Source organism: Ursus arctos, unplaced genomic scaffold (genome assembly GCF_023065955.2).
Source record: "Ursus arctos isolate Adak ecotype North America unplaced genomic scaffold, UrsArc2.0 scaffold_15, whole genome shotgun sequence".
Lineage (NCBI taxonomy): Eukaryota > Metazoa > Chordata > Mammalia > Carnivora > Ursidae > Ursus > Ursus arctos.
In genome coordinates this window covers 21,222,880-21,247,202 of record NW_026622819.1, presented here as the reverse complement: position 1 = coordinate 21,247,202, position 24,323 = coordinate 21,222,880, and positions in this window count along the sequence as shown.

Sequence of the window (24,323 nt, the reverse complement as noted above, 5' to 3'; positions counted from 1 at the left end):
GGAAAAAAAGAAGAGGGAAGCAAACCATAAGAGACTTTTAACTATAAAGACCAAACTGACAGTTGATGGAGGGTGGTGGGTGGGGGATGAGCTAGATGGGTGATGAGTATTAAGGAGGGCACTTGTTGTGATGAGCGCTGGGTATTGTATGTAAGTGATGAATCACCAAATTCTACTCCTGAAACCAAAATTACCCTATATGTTAACTAATTAGAATTTAAATAAAAACCTGAAATAAAAAGTAAGTAAATACTTTTTAAATAGGCCTCCAAAATAATAAAGTGAGTGAAGATGAAAATTGAAGTCAAATAACAGTAAATTGAGAAGTAATTAAAAGTGATTTAGTGGCTTTAGACACCCCTCACCCCAACTTTGACTATAAAGGGGAGAATAATTCTTTTGCATTACAGGGCATTTTGGAGTTGTGGGAGTTTCTTCTATGAGACTTGAGCAGGGTTTGAACACAAATTTTGAAAGTTCCCTGTGAGAACTAGAGTTTGAAGATAAATGGCAACTGGCGATGGATAGAAAGACATCTCTGTGAAGTCTTTATAGGATGAAGTCCTTAGCATAGATGAAAACCCAGTCTGTAATCATAAATAAAAATAAAGAGGTGCACCTGGGTGGCTCAGTCATTAAGCATCTGCCTTCGGCTCAGGGCGTGATCCCAGCGTTCTGGGATTGAGCCCGGCATCGGGCTCCCTGATCAGCGGGAAGCCTGCTTCTCCCTCTCCCACTCCCCCTGCTTGTGTTCCTTCTCTCACTGCCTCTCTCTGTCAAATAAAAAAATAAAATCTTAAAAAAAAATAAAAAAATAAAGAAAAATAAAGAAGGAAATAATCGATGTGTAATTTATTTTAACTCCTCTCTGTCTCTTTCTCTCTGCCTCTCTCATATATATATTAAAGTATGTACAAGCTTTTTCATACATCACGACTATCTAATTCCAGAATATTTTGTTCACCACAGAAAGAAATTTTATAGTCATTTATAGTCATAAGTTTTGTAGTCACTTTTGATTTCTTCTTTTCACCCAGGAAGCACATGATTGACACTTCTCTACTTCCTGTCTCTGTGAGTTTTCCTATACTCAGCTTTCATAGAAATGAAATCTTTTATTTCAGATTTTTTTTACTTAGCATAATGTCAAGGTTCATCTACGTTGTGGCATGTATCAGTACTTCATTTTTTTATGGTCATTGTTAGTTTGCTAGAGCTCCGATGACAAAGTGTCAAAGACTGGATGGTTGGTACAACAGAAATGAATTTTCTCATATTTCTGGAAGTCTGGAAGTAGAAGGTGATGTGTCAGCAGAATTGGTTTCTCCTGAGGCCTTTCTCCTTGGCTTGCAGATGGCCATCTCTTCCTGTGTCCTCATTTGGGGTTTCCTCTACATTCTTACAGGGAAATTTCCTCTTCTTATAAGGACACCAGGGCTCACATTATGATCTAATTTTAACTCAGTCATCTCTTTAAACCATTAACTCCAAATACAGTCACATTTCTGAGGTTTTGGTGTTTAGGACTTCAACATAAGAATGGGGGGCACAATTCATCCTATAATATGGTCTATTAATATAATATTGTCTAAATAAACTACATGGTTTATCCTTCCATCAGGTGCATGGGGATGGTTTCCAATCTTTAGGTATTGTAATTACTGCTGCTAAGAACATCTGACGACACGTTTTTGCATTACATTTTTTCCGACTTCACCTCTGGTTAGAAATAATTTCCTACTGCTCTAGGTCTTGATAGATGCCTGGATAAGAGAATGTTAAATCTCTCGTATAGTGTTTTGCTTTTGATTTTTATTAAATGTAAATCTTTTAAAATTGTAAATTATGTTTCATCAAAATATCGCATTTTAAACACACTTAAAAAGTACTTTTGAGACAATTTAGGACAAAATAAAATTTTAAAATATTATGATCACATATATTGAATTTAACTTCATAGAAACTGACTTCATGTATCTGTAAGCTTTGTTCACAGCCTCTATGCAGAATCTTTTTTACTTAGTTATTGTCATTTTCACTTTATTTTAGATGATTATATTTAATTTAATTTATGTGATATGTTTAAGTGACCTGCATGAAAACGTTGTAGGACTGTTAACACTATTTATAATAAGCTACCACAATGTTAAGTGCCTATTAGCAGCTTAATAGCTACTTTAATGATATACTGACATTTTTAAAAAGTAAAATTATCAGTTAATGTCAAAACGAGAACATTTTCAAATATAATTTAGAGAGGCAGTGGGTTTAGTTTTCACTTTAAAAAGATAATACTGTATTAGCCTTTGAGTAGTCTGTATTTTTCTAACATGTATAGGCTATATTAATTTTCAATAGGTCACTATGGAAAAGTGGACCATGTAAAATGCAAAGACATTTTTCAAATTAATTTATAAATACAAAATAAGGAAAAGAGTGCTAAAAATTCTGTTAAGGTAATTACCTGAAACACAGAAGGTCAATAAATTTCTGTTATTTATTTTTTCTTATCATTTAAGAAATAAATCTATATGTGTACTTATTCATATTTATAATCAATTTATAAATTATAAATGTTACTATATAGATATTGTAATTTAGACTGCTTACTCACATTTTGGTTTTTCCTCCACTTATTTAAGAAAATTTAATTTAACTACAATCTTATATATTGCACAAAAATTATTTTGTCTCATAATAGTTTCAGACAATTTAAATAATTAGGTACCAAAATATAGGGACAGAGAAGTATTCAGAAACTCAATGAGCATATGAAAATGATAGAGTTATGCACAGGGTGTATTCTTATGCATATGTCATATACATAACACACAAATGAGCATCTACCTCAGGGCATCTAGAGAATGCTAACCAAGTCAAGTAACACTTGAGATAAGTTTTTAACAATTAGCATGGACTAGGCACAAAGGAGGAATGTTTGGTTATGTAAAAATTATAGATACAGTCTGGAAATAGAGAAAGCATTTGGCTAATTGCAGTTCTTTGTGGCTAGAACTAGGGCATGTTGAGAATGGTGGAAGATGAAGCAGTTAAAGACATTAAGCAGAGCTCATGAAAGGTTATGTCAAGCTACAGAGTATAAAATTAATCCTAAATGAGAGTAATTAGATGATTTTAAATGAGGAATGTCATAATGCAATCTGTATTGTTTTCTTGGTTTATCTAATCTGTTTTTCCATCTGCCCATCCACCCTTCCACTCATTCACTTATCTTTCCATCCATTGACTTATCTACTTATCTGTGACCAAATGCCCCCCCCCCATGTACACACAGTGAAGAAGGATATGAGATAAAATTTGCAATTGAGAACAAGAAAGTAGTGACAACTTTGGAAAATAAACAATGGAGTTATTATTTTATAAGAAAGGAAGTTGACTTTTGTGTAGCTTCCTCTAGAATGGAGAAATGATACCACTGGGTATGTCTTTAGGCAAACTTTGTCTCTGGTGTTTATAACTCTTTTTAATGACTGCAAATATATGAAACTTACAGAAGCATTATCCATTAATAAAAAGAAAAGAAGCTTGCTATTGACTAATTCCAAATACAGCAGAGAGGGACAGCCATTTCTCTGATTTTCATTGGATTGGTCTTTAATAAGCATCAGGCTTAATGAGCGTCTGATAGTGGCTTTCTGTGGTGTTCATCCCCCTTGCTTTTCTCAGTTTTGTTACCACTTTTATTTTATTTATTTATTTATTTATTTATTTATTTATTATTTTTAAAGATTGTATCTATTTGAGAGAGAGAGCACAAGAGAGAGACAGAAGGAGAGGGTGAAGCAGACTCCCTGTTGAGCAGGGAGCCTGATGTGGAGCTTGATTCCACAACCCTGAGATCATGACCTGACCTGAAGGCAGATGCTTAACTGACTGAGCCACCCAGGCACCCCTTGTTATCACTTTTAAAGAAGAGAAAAGAACCAAACTTTTACCTTCGGTCATCTCAAGATAGCCTTTAATAAATGATTGAAAAGTTCCAAGAACATTAGTAATATCACGGCAATCAGATAATGCAAGATTTATATATTGCTCTGTGTAATAGTCAAAGTGATGTATTATATGGGTACTGTAATTGAGGGGCATAAATATAGAGTTCTGGGAATGAGTTTAATTTGATCACATAATTTTAAATGATGCACATTAATAATTAATATATTATGCTCAAATATAACTTGAGTTATATAAATTTCCACAGAAATGCCATACTAAATTATCATGATTAGCATTACCTTAATAAATATCAAATAAATTATTGTCAGACCAATTATTTTTAAAGCATTTATGATTCATAAATACTGCATAGAGGATGTCAATAATTAATAAATATTTTTAAATAACAATTTCTTGGTATAGTAGAGAGTTTACAGAAGACCACAGTAATTCCTCTTTCCCTTTGTAATGTAACTTTACAGATTCTCCCATCAAAGAATTGGATTCTATTTTCTCAGTCTTTGAATCTGGGCTGGCTCTGTGACTTGTTTTGTCCAAGATAATGCTGCAAATTGACTCTGTAAGTTTCTGGGCCTTGCATGTGTGCTCTTACCTTCATGGAATATTTCCCTGAAATCAAAAGGAGGATTTTTACTCTCTCATACAGGGGAGTTAAAAGTCTGATTGAGCAAATGCCGATTGCCAGAAGAGCCAGTGTAACTATAGCTGACCACCCTGCACAGGAGAGTCACGTGAATCACCCAAGAAAGACAACCAGAAGTGCTCAGCCGAACCCAGTCTAATTGCTAAGAAATCATGAGCAAATGATAGAGTTGTTCTAAGCCTCTAAATATTAAGGTGGTTTCATATTCAGCAATATAAACAGATGGATTCGGGTAGCATTATAAATGATCATTTTCCTTATTCATCTTTATTTTTTACAAGCAAAATAGACAATTTAAGTATAGAGAGAAAATATCAGACAAAAAATGATATAATACAATAAACTATTTAGAACAGGGACTAATATTTGGGAGTATTATTATGTGCTAAGGATATTACTAAATGTGTTTTATACGTCTGTTGAATAACCCCATATCATGTAACATAAACATATAGATATAGTTATATACAATATGGAAAGCTACATTTAACTTACTTACTCAGAAATGAAGACACAGTAATTGTAAATAAGTTAATCAATGTCACAAAACCAGAACTGAAAAATAAGCTCAGTTGTGTCTGATTTCAGAAGATACCTTTTTCTCAGTAAAGCAGAGTAAATTCGATCATATTTTTTCTTTGTGTAGCTTTATATAAAAATGATTTCCCATTCAGTTAATCAATAAATATTGTGAAATAATAGAGAAAATATCTATATTGGTTTCTCCTCCCCAGTTCTTGATATAGAAATCTTAAAACCCTTATAATTTCCTAAATGATAAGAGTACTAAGAGTAGCTTTTGTTCTAATATTTAATCTTTAATCCTAGTTTCTGACATAGTTCCTAAATTCCTTGTCATTTCCTGGGTGATAGGAGTGTTTTTTGTTCCAATGAGGTGACTCTTGGGATAATAATATTATCATGTTCTTATATCCAGGATGGAGTCCTGGTTAGCTCCAGGATGGGGGCTGGTCACCACAAACATTAAGCCACCATTAGAAGTTCTGAACTTTCAGCCCTATTCTCTATCCCCAGCCCATCTTCCGGGAAGGAAAGAAGGGCTGGAGATTGAGTTTGTGATTCATTATGCCTGTGTAATGAAGCTTTCATAAAAATCCCAAAAGTACAAGGTTCAGAGAGCTCCTGTGCAGGGGAACACAACCACCAGGAGTGAGCTATACCCCAGCTCCATGGGAACAGAGCTCCTCCACTTAGGACTTTTCCAGACCCGGCCCTCTGTATCTCTTCATCTGGCTGTTTCATTGAATCCCTTATCATATCCTTTATCATATAATAAACTGATAAAAGTAAGTGCTTCTCTTAATCTGTGAATTGTTCTAGCAAATGATCAAATCCAAGGAAAGGGGGTCTTGAGAACTTCCAATTTGCAGCCAAATCGGACAGAAATTGTGAGTAACACGGGGACCTGCTACTTGTGATTGGTGTCTGAAAGTGAAAGATAATCTTGTGGGACTGAGCCCTTAACCTGTGAGATCTGATACTATTTCAAAGTAGATAGTGTCTGAATTGAATTAAATTGTAGGACACCCTGCTGGTGTTTCAGAGAAAGGCTTGATGTGGGAAAAACACTCACACATCTGGTGTCAGAAGTATTGTGAGTGTGGTAGTAATGTACAAGTGAAGGAGAAACCCAGACAGAGTTTCCTAGGTTTTTCAGGTTTTTAACATCACTGCATAATAGCAATTAAAATCCAAGGTGATTGTACCAATTTATAAACTCACCAACAGTACATGAGTTATTATTATCTCAATTTCCTGTCAGCAATTAGCATGATGAGTAGTTTCTAATTTCTAGTCTGACAGGAATTAAATACCAACTCATTTTTAACATTTTTATTTTTCTAAATGGTTGGAATAGTGAGCATCTCTTAATATTTTATTGAACATACAGGTTGCCTTTTAAATTTTTCTCACTAGAAATATTTTCATCAAGAAGTTTTTGATTCACATTTAGCACTTAATCCACGTAGGAATGATTTTTGTACACAGTATGAGGCAGAATAAAATTTTCTTTATTTTTTCTGCATTGATGGCCGATTTCTCCAGTATTATGAGAATAGCTGTTTTCAACTATATTAGTTTCTATTTCTCTGTAACAAATTACTGAAAATTTTAGTGGCATAAAGCAGCACACATTTATTATCTTACGGTTCTAGAGGTCAGAAGTCTTTCACAAGTCTCACCAGACGAAAAATAAAAGCGCTGCCTAGGCAGGAAAACAGCTGAACAATGGCGTACTGTTCAGACATGCCTCCCTCACGCCACCTACAGGTAGAAAGTGTTTAGACACTTTAGGGTATCTGTGATTTCTACAGGAAACCCTAACCCGTTGGGCCATACCCTGGAACTGTCTTTGGAATCACTTTGGCCCAGCAGTACCTCAGAACCTGTTCGTGTTCCCTTATCCAGTGTTAAGTGAATTCTTACACATGGAACCAAAAGTGCGATCCATAGTTTTTAGAGATGGATAAATCAGTCTTCAACAAAACTAAAAATGTTTCTTTTGTGAAAAAGTGTTGAGCAAACAAGAAGGCAAACCACAGACTAGAAGAAAATGTTTGCAAATACCATATCCAAGAAAGGTTATGCACTGAGAATATATAATAGACTCTCAAAACACAACAATAAGGGAAAAACACATTAAAAATGATTAAAAGGTTGAGGATAGAAAGAGGACGTTCTAACAAGAGGATATAAAGATAGCAAATAAGCGTGTAAAAAGACGTCCAATATCATTCACCCTTATGGAAATGAAAAGTTAAAAAAAAAAGACATGATGATAACAGTACATGACCAATAGAGTAACTAAAATAAAAATAATGCTGACAATACTACGCACTGGAGAGGGTGCAGAGCAACTACAATTCTCAAACATTTCTAGTCAGAATGCAAAATTACGCAGACATGCTGGGAGATAGTTTGGTGTTTTTTGTAAAGTTAAACAAACACTTAACAGTGTGACTAAGAATTCCCCCTGCTTGGTATTTCCCCAGAAGTAAACTTATGCCTGTAGGAATAACTTCACATGAAGATTTGTAGTGCATTCATGTTGCTGAAAACTGGAAACAACCCTAGTATGTTACAAGAGGCTAATGAATAAACAAATGAAATACTATGGACAATGGACTAGAAGAGAATACTGTTCAGCAATAAAATGGAAGCATTTTTCATAGATGTAACAATCTGGATGAATCTCAAATACACTATGCTGAGTAAAGTAAGGTGATCTCACAAGGTGGCATATACACTGCATGGTTCCGCTTATACTACATCTTTGAAAATTTAAAAAAAAAGTAAAAATTAAAACGATAGAAATTGGAAACAGGTCAGTGGTTGCTATAGATTATGATGGGAGAAGGGGATGAGACTAAAGGGATAACAGTAGATTGCTTTTGGAGGTGATGGTACTGTTCTGTATCCTAACAGTGGCGACCATTCCCCTGAATCTATACATGAACTAAAATTCATAGAATTTTACATAAAAGCAGTCAATTTTAATCCACAATAATTAAAAAATTTAAAATAAATGCAATATTTCAGGTCAGGCATTTAGGTCGACTTGTTAAAATGTTATTTTTGAAGTTGAAGTTACAGCCCGTTATTCCTCTGGATTTAAAGGCTTTTGTGAAGAAAGTTTTTAATTAGACTAACTGCTTGCAATCGTCTTTTGTGAAGTTTCAGCCGCAAGTTCCATAACCTTGAAACCCACCTTAATAACAAAAAGGTCAGACAATTTAAAGAGCAAAAGAGGTGAGGATGAGGGTCTTGAGTGGAGGCATAGATTCTGTTAGAGAAAGCAATTGCTTCAAAGCCTTTACTATATTAACAGTGTCTATTCCACCCAGTGGATTTGTTTTTAAAAGCTACAGCTTTATTTTTAGATTCTTGGTCATTTTAGTAACCTACGGTCACAAACCAGGAGGGATTCTTTTGGATTTGTTTTATCATCCACTTCTCTTATTTTAATTTTTAGGCTGAAATATCTTCTTGGTTTAAAATGTTTCCTAGTTTCCCTGAGGATTGGCAATGCATGGGGTCTGTATTCCTTGACGATTTGTCTTGTATTCTTTGTTCATCTCTAATTCTCTTTAATTTTAAGATATGCTATCCTATTAATCCCAAGATTCTTGTCTCAACATCTATATTTCATAAAGGGTAATACCAAATATTTATAGTGTACCTATAATCCACCCGTTTGTCCTCACAACATTGATAGAGGCATGGTAATTTCATATTTTACCTGTAAAGAAACTGAACATGAAAAAATATTTAGAATTCATAGATTATTGGAGAAAATATGAAACATATTTGTTTTGAAAATATAAAACATATTTGGGTTAGAGTAAATCGTTTCCACTGTTCTCTGATGCGTAACTATAATGTTATTAGTCTATGTTACTTATAAGACTTAGAAAAAATCCATTTTTTAGCAGAGAACTGGAAAAAGAAAGTAAAAACAAAGCAAAGCAAAGCATTCATCTAAGAAAAATATTGTAAAGACAGTACAATAATTAAATAAATTTTATTTAAAAATTTTAGTATTTCTCCACTATTGATGAGGTCCAAAATCTGTTCATTTTGTAACAGCCAAACATTTTCCATGAAAAAATTTTAAGTGATGTAAGATTGCTAAAATGAGGATGAGCTAGTGCATTTCTTGAGCAGTTTAAATTGAGCTTTCTAAAATCCTCTAAGCAGTTCAAATCTAAAAATAACCTAAATTATTCAGATCTTTAATAATGTGCAAATACGATTCCATCCTTTCTAAGCTCTAGGTGTGTGATAATTCCTATCATTTTTCATTAAAGGTTGTTGGATTTTGAACATTTAGAATTCTAATCTCATTTCCACAAAGGGCTGAAATGGCACTAATATCGATCTCAAGGGAGATCACACATTTCATGTGCTTAAAGGAAGGAAAGCTCTCCAGGAGCCTTTGGCAGAGAGAAAGAAGGAAGAGAGAAATACCACCCGTATGTCATGAGGCAGATTCTGTCTGGTTAAGATGCTTGGGCATCTCCGGTACGAGACATCAAAACCAAAGTGTACAAAAAACAATTTACTCTGACAACGGCAAGTTGTTTTTGTAGTTTGCCCTCAAGAGGGTTACCCTTTACAAAACTATTCTATATTGCAACCTATAGAAAAGCTAACTACATGCATAGTATATTTAATAATATTTGATAGTCTAGATAAGAGGGAGAAAGATGTTTTCTATATCTGAAATGAAGAGATTTAAGGAATGTAATATTACCGAGTTAAATAGATAGGAAAGGGGCACCTGGCTGGCTCAGTTCGTAGATCATGTGACTTTTGGTCTTGGTGTTGTGGGTTCCAGCCCCACCTTGGGTATAGAGATTACTTACAAAAATAAAAACTTTAAAAATAAATGAATAAATGGATAGGAAAACAAATAATGCTTTTGTATCATATATAAACTTACTTTAAAATGATAGATCCTTGAGATATATCAATTATATAACTTAAATATGGTTTCAAAGGTAAGGATGAACTCAAGAAATACTAAACTTTAGAAATCATAGTAGAGACGATCATCAACTTATCAAACTTAGTATGCACATTATTTCTTTTTCGTTTGAAATTTAATTGCACTAATCTGTAGCCAATATGTGAGTAATGTATTTATATTAGTGAAACATTCTTTATGGTTACTTTCCTGAGATTGAATTCACAGTCCTTATGTTAGAAGCAACTTTCTTTACTCTGCCAACTTTCAAAACTATGATTCCACTCTTTTTCAAGAAGCTTTCTTTCCTTAACTAGATGAAAGGTAATATGAGGCCACCATAAACTCAGTACAACACAGAAAAATGTAGTCAGTTCAGCTTGCCTGCAATTTTAGTGCATTCCACTTTCAAACCATGGAAACCTAAATACTTAGGAATTTTCCATTTCAGTTAACTTTCGTCAGCCTATATGATGTGGCCTCATTCAGTTAACACCTATTATTGACTTACTATTACATGTGTGTTAGTATCCGGCACAGTCTCCATGATGAAACAGTAGTTTCTCTTGCTTCTTCAAATTTTACATCACAGATATTATGCTTTTTGAAAAGTTCTGACTACGTAAGGAGACAGGGGTTCTGACTGTCTCAAACATTAATTAGGGGCAAAACTTTTGCAAATGTTTTAATACTTTTAGAGGGGGAGTTTGATGAACCTTTACTGAATATAAGATTAAATTGGTCTCTGTTTGTTATAATGCAGATTTCTGGGCATCACAGTAAAAGGGGCAAAGAGGTGGATTCCAGAAATCATCCTAGAGGGTTATGAAAGATCCAAGAAACACTTTCTAGAAATTAACTTCCTAAAGTGTGACCAGATCTGGCTGGTGGACTATAATTCAGGACTTTTAACAGGGGTCACCCAAAGGAGTTTGTCAAAGTGATTACAATTTTAAAACCCCTAGATGATCGACTCCCACAGTATCTTTCCTGTCCCTCTGCCCGACACACACACATATACCAGAGAAACTGCCTTTCTCTTTCTCAGGGAGAACCACTGTTCTATTCGATTCATAAGCTTCCATTCACTTCTAATATTCTCCGGCGGTTCCTTGTCACACTTGTTTTGCTTAGAACAAAAACAATGAACATGGACATTGCAAAGACATTTCTATTGCAGATTAGTTAAGATTCAGAGAGATTTAGTGTGCAGGGATCAGGTTTGGGGTTTAAACCACTCACTGACTCTGTGACCTTGGACAAATTACTTAACCTCTTTGAAACTCAGTTTCCTGTCCTTGGAAGTTGAATAATGGTACCTAGATTTCAGGTTTATTGTACTGACAAGATAAAATACAGGGAGTTGCACTGCAGTGCCTAATACATAACATGTCCTCAAAAGTAACAGCTATTTTATGTTTATTATTATTATTTCATTTTTTAAAAACATTATGTTGTTGCTCATTAGACTGTAACAAACAACAAATACATAACCATGATTATAACCAATTCTTGAAAAATGATTGTACTGTTAATTATTTGAGTTTTCTTCTGTCATCTATCTAAAAACCACTTTTATCTTCAGAGCTGCCATCTTTAAATATTACTTTAAAGTACCCATATACGGGGTGGGGGGTGTCTCATGTAATCCCTGAGAAAGTTTTCCTTTACCTCCATTTTTACCTTGCCTTTTAAATTAGGTATTTAACGTTCTAATTAAGATCTTATAATTGACATAGTAATTTAAAGTGTGTAATTTAAAGTATTGACAGTTTTGCCTGATGTCCAAGTGGGGATTGGAAACCAGATCCTTGCCCTCTGCTCTAGGAAAGACTGATTCCCACTGCCTGCTGCTATACATTTCTGGGAGTTACAGGACATTTTCTTCCACCTGTGATATGTATCCCCTCTGATATCTGCCATGTGTTGCTGGTCTGCTTGTTTCTAGGCACTCGATGTCCCCCTTGTAGACCTCTGTGACTTTCAATTTTGAGAGTTCAGTGGGATAAATTGTCAACAATTCTTGGCCTTAGTGTACGTCTCAATCAGAAGCTCAGCAGTCCCTCAGACTATAACAGCTTGAGGTAAAAGATTCTTCATTTTCAGGTTCACAGGAACATATCGAATTTAAACCACTGTTTGGATAATTCCCAGGCTACATTGATCTAAAACTTCTTCATACTGTGTATTGTTCAACATGGCTATACGGTTTTGGTTTTTTTTTTTTTTTTTTTTTTTGAGAGGGGGTCAGCTCTGAGAACAAGATGAGAAAGAACAGGAAAGTTATGAAACTCATTTCATCACATTGAAAGGCCAAATTGAAATGGGTTGTGGATCTAGTGACTAAGTAGAAGGCTTAGCAAAGCAACATGTTGACAGTGAAGATGCCTGCTGTTGTCTATAGTCCACCGTTATTGTTCCTCAAAGCAGCTTGTCGTGGACTAAATTCTGTGTCCCCTTCTGCCCAGCAAAATTTGAAGGACTGCCTTCCAACGTGATGGTGTTTGGAAGTGGGGACTTTGGGATGCAGTTAAGTTTAAATAAACCATGAGGGTTGGGCTCCCATGATGGCATTAGTATCCTTCTAGGAAAAGAGCGACCTGAGGTTCTCTTTCTCTCTCTACCACTTGAAGACACAGCAAAAAAGGCATCCATCTGCAAGTCAGGAAGAGGGCTCTCGCCAGACACAGAATCTGCTGGCCCTTTGAATCTTAGACTTCCAGCCTCCAAAACTGCAAGAAGTAAATGTGTGTAGTTTAAGCCATCCACTCTGTGGCATTGTTACGGCAGCCTGATCTAGGACACAGTTTACCAAGCATTCCCCTCTTTCTCATTCAAATATTTTATGATCATCCATAGTAATGTGGCTCTTCAGTATTCCCCCTAAAATGCTTTTGCTGATCCCTTCACCTCTCCAAATTTTACCAAAAATTCTTTTTTACTTTAAAATTCACGTATAAGAATATTCATACCTCTCTAGGTATGAGGTACTCAATTGAAGAGGTCGTCCCTCCCCTTGTTTACTGCATTATCCTCTGACCTGGTCTCTGTGAGTCTCCCTTCATCACTCTCATTCTATTCTTAATTAAATCAAGATCGTCTTGTTAAAATATCACAGAACATATCATTCTTTTGCTCAAAGTCTCCCAGTGTTCTTATTTATTATTCTGAATAAAGACCAACTTCTTTAAATGGCCTCTATATTTCCTCACTGCTCTCTGCAACATCTCTGACTTCATCTCCTGCTACTTTCCCTTGCACTCTTCCATCCACACTAGACCCCTTTATTTCTGTGAGTATGCCAGGTATTCTGCTGTCTCAGGACCTTTGCGCTTTCTGTCCCCGGTAGCTGGAATGGCTCTCACCCAATTACTTACATATTTTGTAGCAGTTCTTTGTTCAAATATTATGTTTTCAGTGAGGATTCTCCTAAAGTCTATACTGAAATCACTCCCTTTCATTTGCCTGCTTTGTCTTATTCCTATCATTATATGACACGCTCAACTTAATTGTTTATTATCCGACTTCCCCCAAAATGTAAAAACAGAAGGGAAGGGATTTGTCTCTATTGTTAGCTGTTGTATTTCCAGAAACAGATAATTAAAAATTAGTATTGAGAAATTTTAGTTTTAATAAGTGATCTCTTAAAAATGCAATACAGTTTATTCATTTGTCCTCCCTACCTGATAAGCTTGTGTATCCATGAAGAATGCTTTTGGCTAAAAGTGTCTTAATGCATACCAACGTGACAAGAAAGGTAGGGATACTTGCTGCATATGTAACATGGAAGCTGGGGATATAAATTCTTTCCATCTTTCTACTCTGCCATGTTCAGTGTATAAAAATGTCTATTTTATGGTTCTAATATGGCTGCATAAGACTTTTTTCTCTCACATCTATTTATTTTCTAAGACGTAAATATTTCTATTGCGAGAAATAGATCGAAGTTTGCTCTTAGATCAGCACTGCACAAAGGGGTAAGATAATTATGACTGGATTAGATAAATTTTGAGTCATCTTATGGAGCTGGATGCCCTAGCTCCAGAAAAAAAGTGAGAATTTATTTGCAAGACAACAATAAGGAATAGATGTTGGGTAGATAACCTACGGTGTCTGACAAAACTTGTAAATATTAAGGCTCACTAATTGGCCGGTATATAATCCAAGTTATGGGATAAATATAAACACTCATATTGGTTTTAAAAATTTGACCAGGATCCACTTATTAATACTGTTATTCAATAATCCATCAACTAGCAGGTCTGGAAAGGAAGGGAGTTAATGAAGATATTGATATGGTATAATGACAAATTGAAAGAGGAGGTCTTGATAACAATGGCATCACAATTGCCTAGTTTTATGGTATTTATTCCATGCAATCTATTGACAATGTAGGATGGTGACAATCATTTTGGGTTTTGGGTTTTGAGTGAGACAGGCATGCGTTAATCTTAACTCTGCCACCTTCAAACTATGTAATCTTGGGCAAATTACTTAAATTCTCTGATCTCTTCCAAAAAAATGAGAGTTCCAATCAGTCTTCACCTTTCAAATTTAATGAGAAAGAATGAGTCAATACGTTTTTCTAAACATGGAGAAACCAAATACAAATAAATAAGCAGTAAAAATTCCTGGAATAATTACAAAAGCACTTCAATGCACAACTTAATCAGTAATCAAGTTTTAAAATCCCTATTCTCATTATAATTTTGCTCTGAGCCACTGAATATATATTATGTTCAGTGATGTGAATATTTTATTCTAATCAAAATATTATCATATATTAGAAAAACTGTAGGACCTAGGGGTCTTTGTTAATAATGAAGTTACATTTTAAAAAGTGCTGGTTTTGATTGTTTTACTATCCGTGCATATGTGTATAAGAGGTAGAATGGCAGAGGGGAAACACAAATGATTTTAAAATTCAAAGTGTTCTGAGTTCCAGTCACCTTTTTCCTGTTCTTAGCTATATAAGTGTGATAATTCAAAATTTCTGCACTTCAGTTTTATCATTTTTCAAATGGGAAAGGATTCTATAAGTAGATTATTCTATCCAGATCTATTTATTTATCCTCTATCTATTATCTATTTATATGTGTATGTATGTATGTATCTACCTACCTACCAACCTATCTATCTATAATAAAGTGCCCCAGCATATTGTAGGAGTCAAATAAATTGTAGCTTTATAGATTATTTCATATAGCTGTATTAACAAGGAAATCCATTAAGACATATAATAATATTGGCAACAATAATCATAATGACAAAATATTTGGTGGGCAGGGATAATAGTCTCTCTCTTTTTTTTTTAAGATTTTATTTATTTATGTGACAGAGAGACAGCCAGCAAGAGAGGGAACACAGCAGGGGAGTGGGAGAGGAAGAAGCAGGCTCATAGAGGAAGAGCCCGATGTGGGACTTGATCCCGGAACGCCAGGATCACGGCCTGAGCCGAAGGCAGACACTTAACCGACTGTGCTACCCAGGCGCCCCAGGGATAATAGTCTCTTAATTGGGAATAAAATATATTGTGAAGGGATTATTCTCAGAAATTACTTTCATAATTAATTTAAAACTTCATGGAAAGACCTGTTTCATTAATCCCACAAATTAGGATGGCAAAAAAGTTAAACAATGTCTCCGTCTCTTTCTTTGTCTAAAACACAATATCTGGCAGATAGTAAGAAAAGCATATTCACTATTTTTATTTTATTCTTTTTCTAGCATATCCATTTCAGTGAAAAGTCTTCTTTTCTTAATGACAAGATTTTTTACTGAAACATTGTATTGGTCATTGGGAGGAAGGTGTCCTATTATAAAATGTGAAGGTACCTTGATTTGGGTGGTTTTGTCTTTTGCATCCTTGCTGTACTCTAAGCTTTGCTTTATGCTACTGAAACCCAGGTGTTATTTATCTAAATTTCCATTTGTTTCAGACTATTGAGGAGAGTTTCGTGAAGTTTGAAAACTTGACAATTGCACCTCAATAAAACCCAATGGCAAAGTAATTTTATTATTTTTAAAATTTAAATTCAATTAGCCAACATATAGTACATTTAGATGTAGTGTTCAATAATTTATCAGTTGCCTATAACACCCAGTGGTCATCACATTCCTCAAGATGTTAAAAATAGAGCTACCCTATGACAATTACACTACTGGGTATTTACCCCAAAGATACAAATGTAGTGATCCAAAGTGGCACCTGCACCTCAGTGTTCATAGCAGCAATGTCCACAATAGCCAAACTGTGCAAAGAGCTGAGATGTCCATGGACAGATGAATGGATAAAGAAAAAGTGGTATATATAAACAATGGAATATTATGCAGCCATCAGAAAGGATGAATACTTCCTATTTACATCAACGTGGATGGAACTGGAGGGTACTATGCTGAATGAAATAAGCCAATCAGAGAAAGACATTTTTCATGTGGTTTTACTCATATGTGGAATATAAGAAATATGGAATATAAGAAACAGCACAGAAGTTCATAGGGGAAGGGAGGGAAAACTGAATGGGAAGTCATCAGAGAGGAAGAAAAACCATGAGAGACTCGTAACTATGGCAAAATAATTTTAAATAGCTATTGGATAGACTAATTGATCTAATCACTGATACTATAAGTCTATTAAAATAATTTTGATATCCCCAATGAATTCCCTGCAAGAAACTGCCTGCTTAACTATTTCATTTTAAATTCCATATTAAATTTTAATTAATAACTTACATTTCATGTGCCTTTATAGAATTACATGACAGATTATGCAAGTTTTGATGTTATAGACAAGTGTAGACAGAAGCTAAATCAAAGTAGTTAACAATTAAAATGGGTTCTGAGTGATTGTCTTCTTCTCCCCCTCCTCTCCCCTCCTCCTCCTCTTCCTCCTCTTCCTCCTCCTCCTCCTCCTCCTCCTCCTCCTCCTCCTTCTTCTTCTTCTTCTTCTTCTTCTATCTTCTTCTTTTCTGGCATTTTAAACTCACGAGGGCTTAGGTTTTTTTTTTTTATCAGACTTATGTTGTGACCATTTTCTTGGAAAATATGTGCATTACAAATATCAATTGAAAACCCACAATAACCCAAGTACTATTCTGGAAAATGAATGCAAAATAAGAAAAACTAAGGTAGCCTGAAAGAGTATAGCAGAGTGATCTGAGTTAATTGGAGTCAGAGAAATCTATGGCTTGAGGGTGAATACAAGCTCCCCAGATGAGGAGTGGGGGAAAGGGAATATTTTTGGAGAAAAATTGGGAAAATAAATTACGTGCCAAATTTTATAAATTACAAAATAAAATAAAATAAAATAGAATAATAAAATAAAATTTGAATTAACATGGCTGAAAGCTAGTGAGATAAAAGGAAAGTGCCTTGAAGTGAGATTGTAAATATAGGCAGAGACAAAGATGAAGTCTTGTTGAACATGTTAATGATTTTGGGTTGTTTATATTAAGTACTTTTAAAAAGTTATTGAGTAAAGAATGGGAAATGTGATTTTACTATGCTATATTTTAATTTTTAATCAGAACATTACCTAGTAATACTTTAAAAAGTCAAAAACTGGGGGAAAAGAAGGCAGAGGAGTCTTGTGTAAGAGCAGATACAAATTTTCAGAAAGAAGCTTAATTCCCCTTATTGAAAATAAGGGAAGGTATTTGACTTCCCCCACCCTTTCCCTAAATAAATTACATTATAAAGTTTGTAATTATAGATTCTTTGTCTCTCGAAATGTTCGTAAACTTTTTTAAAAAGCTAAATAAACCTCTTAGCAGCTTTACTACCCAAGAATGTCTTTCTCAAGAAACTGGGAGCCACTTATTTGAAACGTAAGCATCAAGAAAGATGGAGGCCGCGTGTCCTAGTTACATGGGTGGGTAGGAGCCTAACTTCAGCAGATGTCTTGCTTCCAAGTTGTAAAACTACATTCCCTCATAACGATATAGAAGTTTATTTTTCCTGTGGAGAAAGCCAATTAGCTAACACAGATGGTCACTCCAAATACCAAGTGAATTTGGGATGAACTGTTTGTGACAAATGGTGCTGTCAAGTCCTCTCACTTAAGGACATGTATGTAATGGTTTCTAACTTCTTTGCTATATAAAAGGGTGGGATTTCTTTCTGTCTCAGCCTGTGATGCTAGTCCAAGGCTTATTTAATAATAAAGTTGTTTTCTTTCTCTTCCACTCTTGTGGAAAGGTTTTATGGATTGGGAGGAGATTTTGTTTTTAATTATCTTTTCCCAACACTTGTGCCTCATCGAATCATAGCTGACAAGCATTTGATTAATGTCATTTCCTCCAGAATATAAAACTCCTCAAACACTCCTTTACTCTGCATCAGTCTGTACTAGTTGTTTTCCAGGCTTGATGCACAGGTCCTCATCTGTGATATCCTTTGGCTGAGCCAATATAATATCAGTTTCTGTATATCTTTTCTCTGCTGTGGTTTAGTTTTACAAACAATAAGTAAATCAATCAATTAATAAATAAGTACATCAAATATGTCTTTGGTCCCTACTAGATATAACTTTCAATGCTGGTTATTAGTATTCTGGGGCTTGTGGGAGTAGGATTTGGAGGTATTTACAATTCTGCTTGAAAAATACTGTTTATGATCTTATTCCCCTCCTCCATTTTCCATGTGTTTCTCAACATGGTTAAATTTCTCCTGAAAACAAACTCCTTTTTAGTCAATCCTCACCATATAAAAAATGAAATACCTGATTCTAGTCACCATATCTTTCTTTTGTCTGTTCTTTAACTTCATATACATAACTAAAATTGTTAAGTATGGACTTATTTTTTACTTAACTTCTTTTGATAAAAATAATTGTCTTTTCAGTGAGATATAATTAACATATAAACATACTAGTTTCAGGTGTACAACATAATAATTTGATATTTGCAAATATTGCAATATGGTCATCACAGTAAGTTTAGTTAACATCCATCACCACACATAGCTACAATTTTTTTTTTGAAGAGAACTTTTAAGATCTACTCCTATAGCAATTATCAAATATACAACTTATTATTAATTATAGTCACTATGCTGTACATTACATCCCCATGGCTTATTTATTTTATGATTGTCCCTTCTGATTCCCTTCACCCATTTTGTCCACCCCCAACTCTACCAAATGGTTCTCTGTATAAGTTCCATTTTTCACTTTTTGTTTTGTTTTTTAGATTCCACATGTAAGTGAGATCAAGAAATAGCAAGTGCTGGTGAGGATGAGGAGAAGAGGGAACATCTGGGCATTATTGGTGGGAATGTAAATTGGTACAGCCACTATGGAAACAGTATGGAGTTTCCTCAAAACACTAAAAATAGAAATGCCAAATGATCCAACAATTCCAGATTGGGGGATTTATCTGAAGGAATTTAAAATACTCACTTGAAAAGATATACTCACCCCCATGTTCATTGCAGCATTATTTACAGTGGCTAAAAAATGAACACAACATAAGTATTCATTGATGGACCAATGGTTAAAGAAAATGTAGTATAAAAATACGATGGAATATTATTCAGCCATAAAAAGAAGGAAATCTTGACATTTGCAACAACATGAATGGGCCATGAGGACATTATGCTAAGTGAAATAAGTCCGAGAAAGACAAATACCATATGAACTCACTCACATGTAGAATCTAAAAAAAAAAAAAAAAAAAAATAGTAATATTTTTGAAATGCATCCACATTGTTGCATATATTAGTACTAGCTTGTTTTTCTTTGTGCTGCTGAGGGTACACCGCTGTATGACTATAATTGCAACATGAGAGGCATTTGGGATATTTAGTTTGGGGAGTTATGAGGAAAGTTACTATGAACACTTGTACAAGTATTACTGCGGACATGTTATTTACCTTGCTTAGATACATTGAAGTTAAATCAGGGGGCCATAAGGTAGTTGTGTTTCTAACTTTAAAAGAACTGCCAAAAATGTATCATTTTATACTCTCTAGTAAAGACAGAAGATGTTTCTTTCTATTCATAATATTCTGAATTGTTTTCCTAATTATGCATAGATGTTGAATTTTCTCAAATATTTTTCTTTCATCTTTTGAAATAATCTTGTGTCATTGTTAACCTTTATTCTGTCAGTATAGTAAAAAATTTTAACTTAATTTCAAATACTAAAAACATAATTTCCTGGGATAAACCCTATTTGGTCATGATGCATTACACTTTTAAAATATTGCTATTTTGGTTTGCTAACATTTTGTCAAGAACTTTTCCATATAGTTTTATAATGGACTTTTTTGTGTATGGTTTTCTGTTCTTGTAATTTCTTCTTCAGATTTTGATATCATAGCTAACCTGCACTTAGTCTCATAAAATGGGGTGAGAACTGTTTCATCCTCTATTTTGATTTTTAGTAGAATTGGTATTTTTTCTTAAAAGTTTAGTAGAATCATCAGTGAAGCCATAGGAGCTCAATGGTTTTGTGTTTAATTCATTTTCTGTTTCAATATTTTTGATTATAGAATCATTTATTAAAGTGCATTTGAACAACTTAGATCGTCTAGTTGCTCTGTATTTTTCTTTAAATGTTTATAAGATATGTAGTAATATGTCCTCTTTCATTTCTTATATTACTTATACATATTTTACTTCTTTAAAAAATTGTTTAGCCTCTCTATGTGTTTATAAAGTCTATTAACCTTTCAAAGAACCAATTTTGAGTTTTAATTTTTTCTCTACATTTATCTTTCTCAATTTCATTATTATATTATTTCCAATTATTATTATTTTTCTAATTACTTTGGACTTAATTTGCTTTTTCCCCCCTGTTTCCTATAGATGGAAACCTACATGTTGATTTTAAGCTTTAAAAAAAATGTTTTTACCTGAGCAGGTGAAGCTGTATTTCCCTCCTCAACACTGTTTTAGGTACATCCCACTAATGTTTTCTTTTTTCAGGACCTGACTGAGATCAAGAGTTGGATGCCTAACTGACTGAGCCACCCAGGCACCCCTTCTCACTAACTTAATTTTTCTTTCCATTATCATTCAATTTGACATATTTTCTTATTTCTCCTGTGATTCCTTCTTTGACCATTTATTATTCATTTTTTTTCTAAAATTAAGGGATTTTTCTAGATTTCTTCATGTTAATGACCTCTAATTTAAATTTGTTGTTTAAATATTTTTGATATTTAATGTTAATTGTTTTAGAGTCCATCATATGATTTTTGAGGGGAAACATTCCATTTGCTGTAGTAGAAATTATATCTTCTATAGTTTTACCTATAGTGTTAAAAATGTCAATTAGTTCAAATTGATTGATAATGACATTTAAATCCATATTTAATTTTTTGGGTATATGTTTTATCAATTACCAAGAGAAAGATGATAAAAAACCTCAACTGTTAATGTGAATTTGTCAATTTCTGTGTTTAGTTTTGATGGATTTGCTTCATGTGTTTTTAACTCTATTATTTAATAAATACACGTAGGGTTTTTTTAAAGACTTTATTTATTTGTTTGAGAGGGAGAGAAAGCACAGAAGGAGAGGGAGAGGGTGAAGCAGACTCCCCCCTGAGCAGAGAGCCCTACAGCGGGCTCAATCCCAGGACCTTGAGATCATGACCTGAGCTGAAGGCAGACGCTTAACCAACTGAGCCACCCAAGCACGCCAATAAATACATGTTTTGGTTGGCTTTATTTCCCAGACAAATCACTTGTTTATCATTATGAACCATCCTTTTTGGTAATATTATATTCATTTTCTTGAAAACCTCTTTTTCTGGTATTTAACATTTCCATTTTGGATTTCTTATCATTTGTCTGATAAAATTTTTTTTTATTTTTTACTTTCAAACTCTGTAGTTTTATAGTCAATATGTACTTGTTCAGACAGCAGAGAGCCAGATCATGCTTTCTATCCTGACTGACCATTTCTGCCTTTTCCACCATGACAGCTCATGTTCATGTAATTATTGGTATGGTTTTATTCAAGTTTATCCTATTGATATATGCTATTTGTTCTAGCAACCCCATCTTTTCCTTTTAATTATAGAAGGAATTATATAACACTTGGTCCCCTAGACTTCACTATTTCCAGCAGTGCTTTCTCCTCATCTTCCTGCTCTTTGAAGACTATCCAGCAGAGGTCTTCCTGTGATGCTACAAATAGAAATAGAAAGGCTCTTCAAGTCAAGTCACCACTTGAAAGAGTCACTGGATCAAGAAACAATTGCATTGGAATTTGTGCGAGAATCCTTTGAGTGTTAAAACCACTGAGATTTGGGGATTGTTTACTATAACAGCCAGCATTATTTTACTAATACATTACTAACCACATTATAAACTTACTTTAGAAATGTTAGCCCCTCCCCCACAAAAAAGTTAGTCCCTTTGAGGTGAACCTACAGTGCTCCTTTTCTATGCCTGTCTAGCTTATACCCTAGCCCATCAGCACGAAACCCTGTTCCTTTTCCATCTTTGAAGTTTGCATCAAGATATGTTATATTTCCTAAAATATAATTTAAAGTTGAACTTTTCAAGTATCCTCATTTTCACGTATGCCAACCATTTGAAAACCTAATAGTCTTACAACTATTATATACAATTAGCAGTATTTTAAAGTGATACAAGGTGTAAATACTGCTGTCTTGTGTTGAAGATTGTCACTTCTTCTATTTTTATACAGTATGATTAATTATTCTGTTCCAAAAATTTCTTACAAAAATAAAAAAAGGTGATTCTTTGCCACTAGGCTCATAAGACATTTCCAAAATTCTCCTTGCACATTCTTCATTCCTTGGGGAATTGATAAATTTCATCTATCTGAAAATGATATCTGTCTTATAATTTAAAAAAATAGTGTAGTTGTCTAGATTTCACTTCATTCACACCTTTTTTTTTAAGATTTTATTTATTTATTTGTCAGAGAAAGAGAGAGCACAAGCAGGGGGAGTGGCAGGCAGAGGGAGAAGCAGGCTTCCTGCTGAGCAAGGAGCCCGATGTGGAACTTGATCCCAGGACCCTGAGATCATGATCTGAGCTGAAAGCAGATGCTTAACTGACTGAGTCACCCAGGCACCCCTGATTTGACTTATATTTTTACTACTTTACCATGATTTGAATTTTTACTTTTGTAAAGTAATGGAATCAACTTTCAGAATGCCCTGCCATAAAACTTTTAGTGGAGTACGGAATTTTCTCCAGCTGCTTTTGTATTCACAAAGATATACTTAGAGAAAACATGGGAGAAAAAAGTGAGTGTTTCTACTTGTTAAGACCCCTACTTTGAAGTAAGGCAAATGCAGATCCAATTTTTTTTCCAATTCATTAGCTGTATGACTTAAGAGAAATTGTTTGACTCCTTGTCCCTCATGTACATAACATAAATAATTATAAAACAATTATTTTTTGTGAGGTTAAACATAATAGTAATCCTAAGTACCTTGTATAATTTTTGAAACATATAAGCAGGTATGACTATTTATTATTATCATATTTATGAAGGGATTTTCTTTAAATTACATTAAAATATGTAATTGAATACAACTGTCAGATGATCGTGAGCAAGGATTCTTCTCCCCAGCACAAGGGAACAACAAATCTGTTACAGATGAGTGTATGTTCTTTGCCATTTCTAAATAACCATACCACTAATAATATAATAAAATGACAAAAAGTCAAAATATTAAAATATGTGCAACTGTCTCATTAAATAGGTTGAATTCATTGTGGATACACAAATAGAAAATCATTTTTCTCTAGCTTTGGTTTTTTTTCAAACAAGTAGCTCAAATCACACTTTCCCATTCCCTTGATGTCATCTTGGTTGGATCTGATAGCTTTCTGTCCAGTTTAGGTTTTTTCTAGCCAAAGCTTTTGCCAGTCCAAATTAAACTTCAATCTCACATCCAATTCACAATTTCCCCTGCCTCTTCAGTTCAGACCACTGAAATTCTGGAACTAGTGGTGCCTCAATAACAGTACGTACTCTTTTACTACAATTCTCTCCATCTGCTGGCTCTTCCAGAGTTGAAAGGAAGGGAAATAACAAAAGATATGTGTGATAAACAGAATAATGATTCCCTACAGATATCCACCGCAGATCCTCAGAACCTGTGACAGTGAGCCTTACTCACAAAGCGTGAATGAAGTAAAAACGCCTTACCCAAACTCTGACTGAGATTGCAGACTTTGGACATGAGATTATCCTAGATTGTTTCAGTGGGCGCCATATAATCACAAGG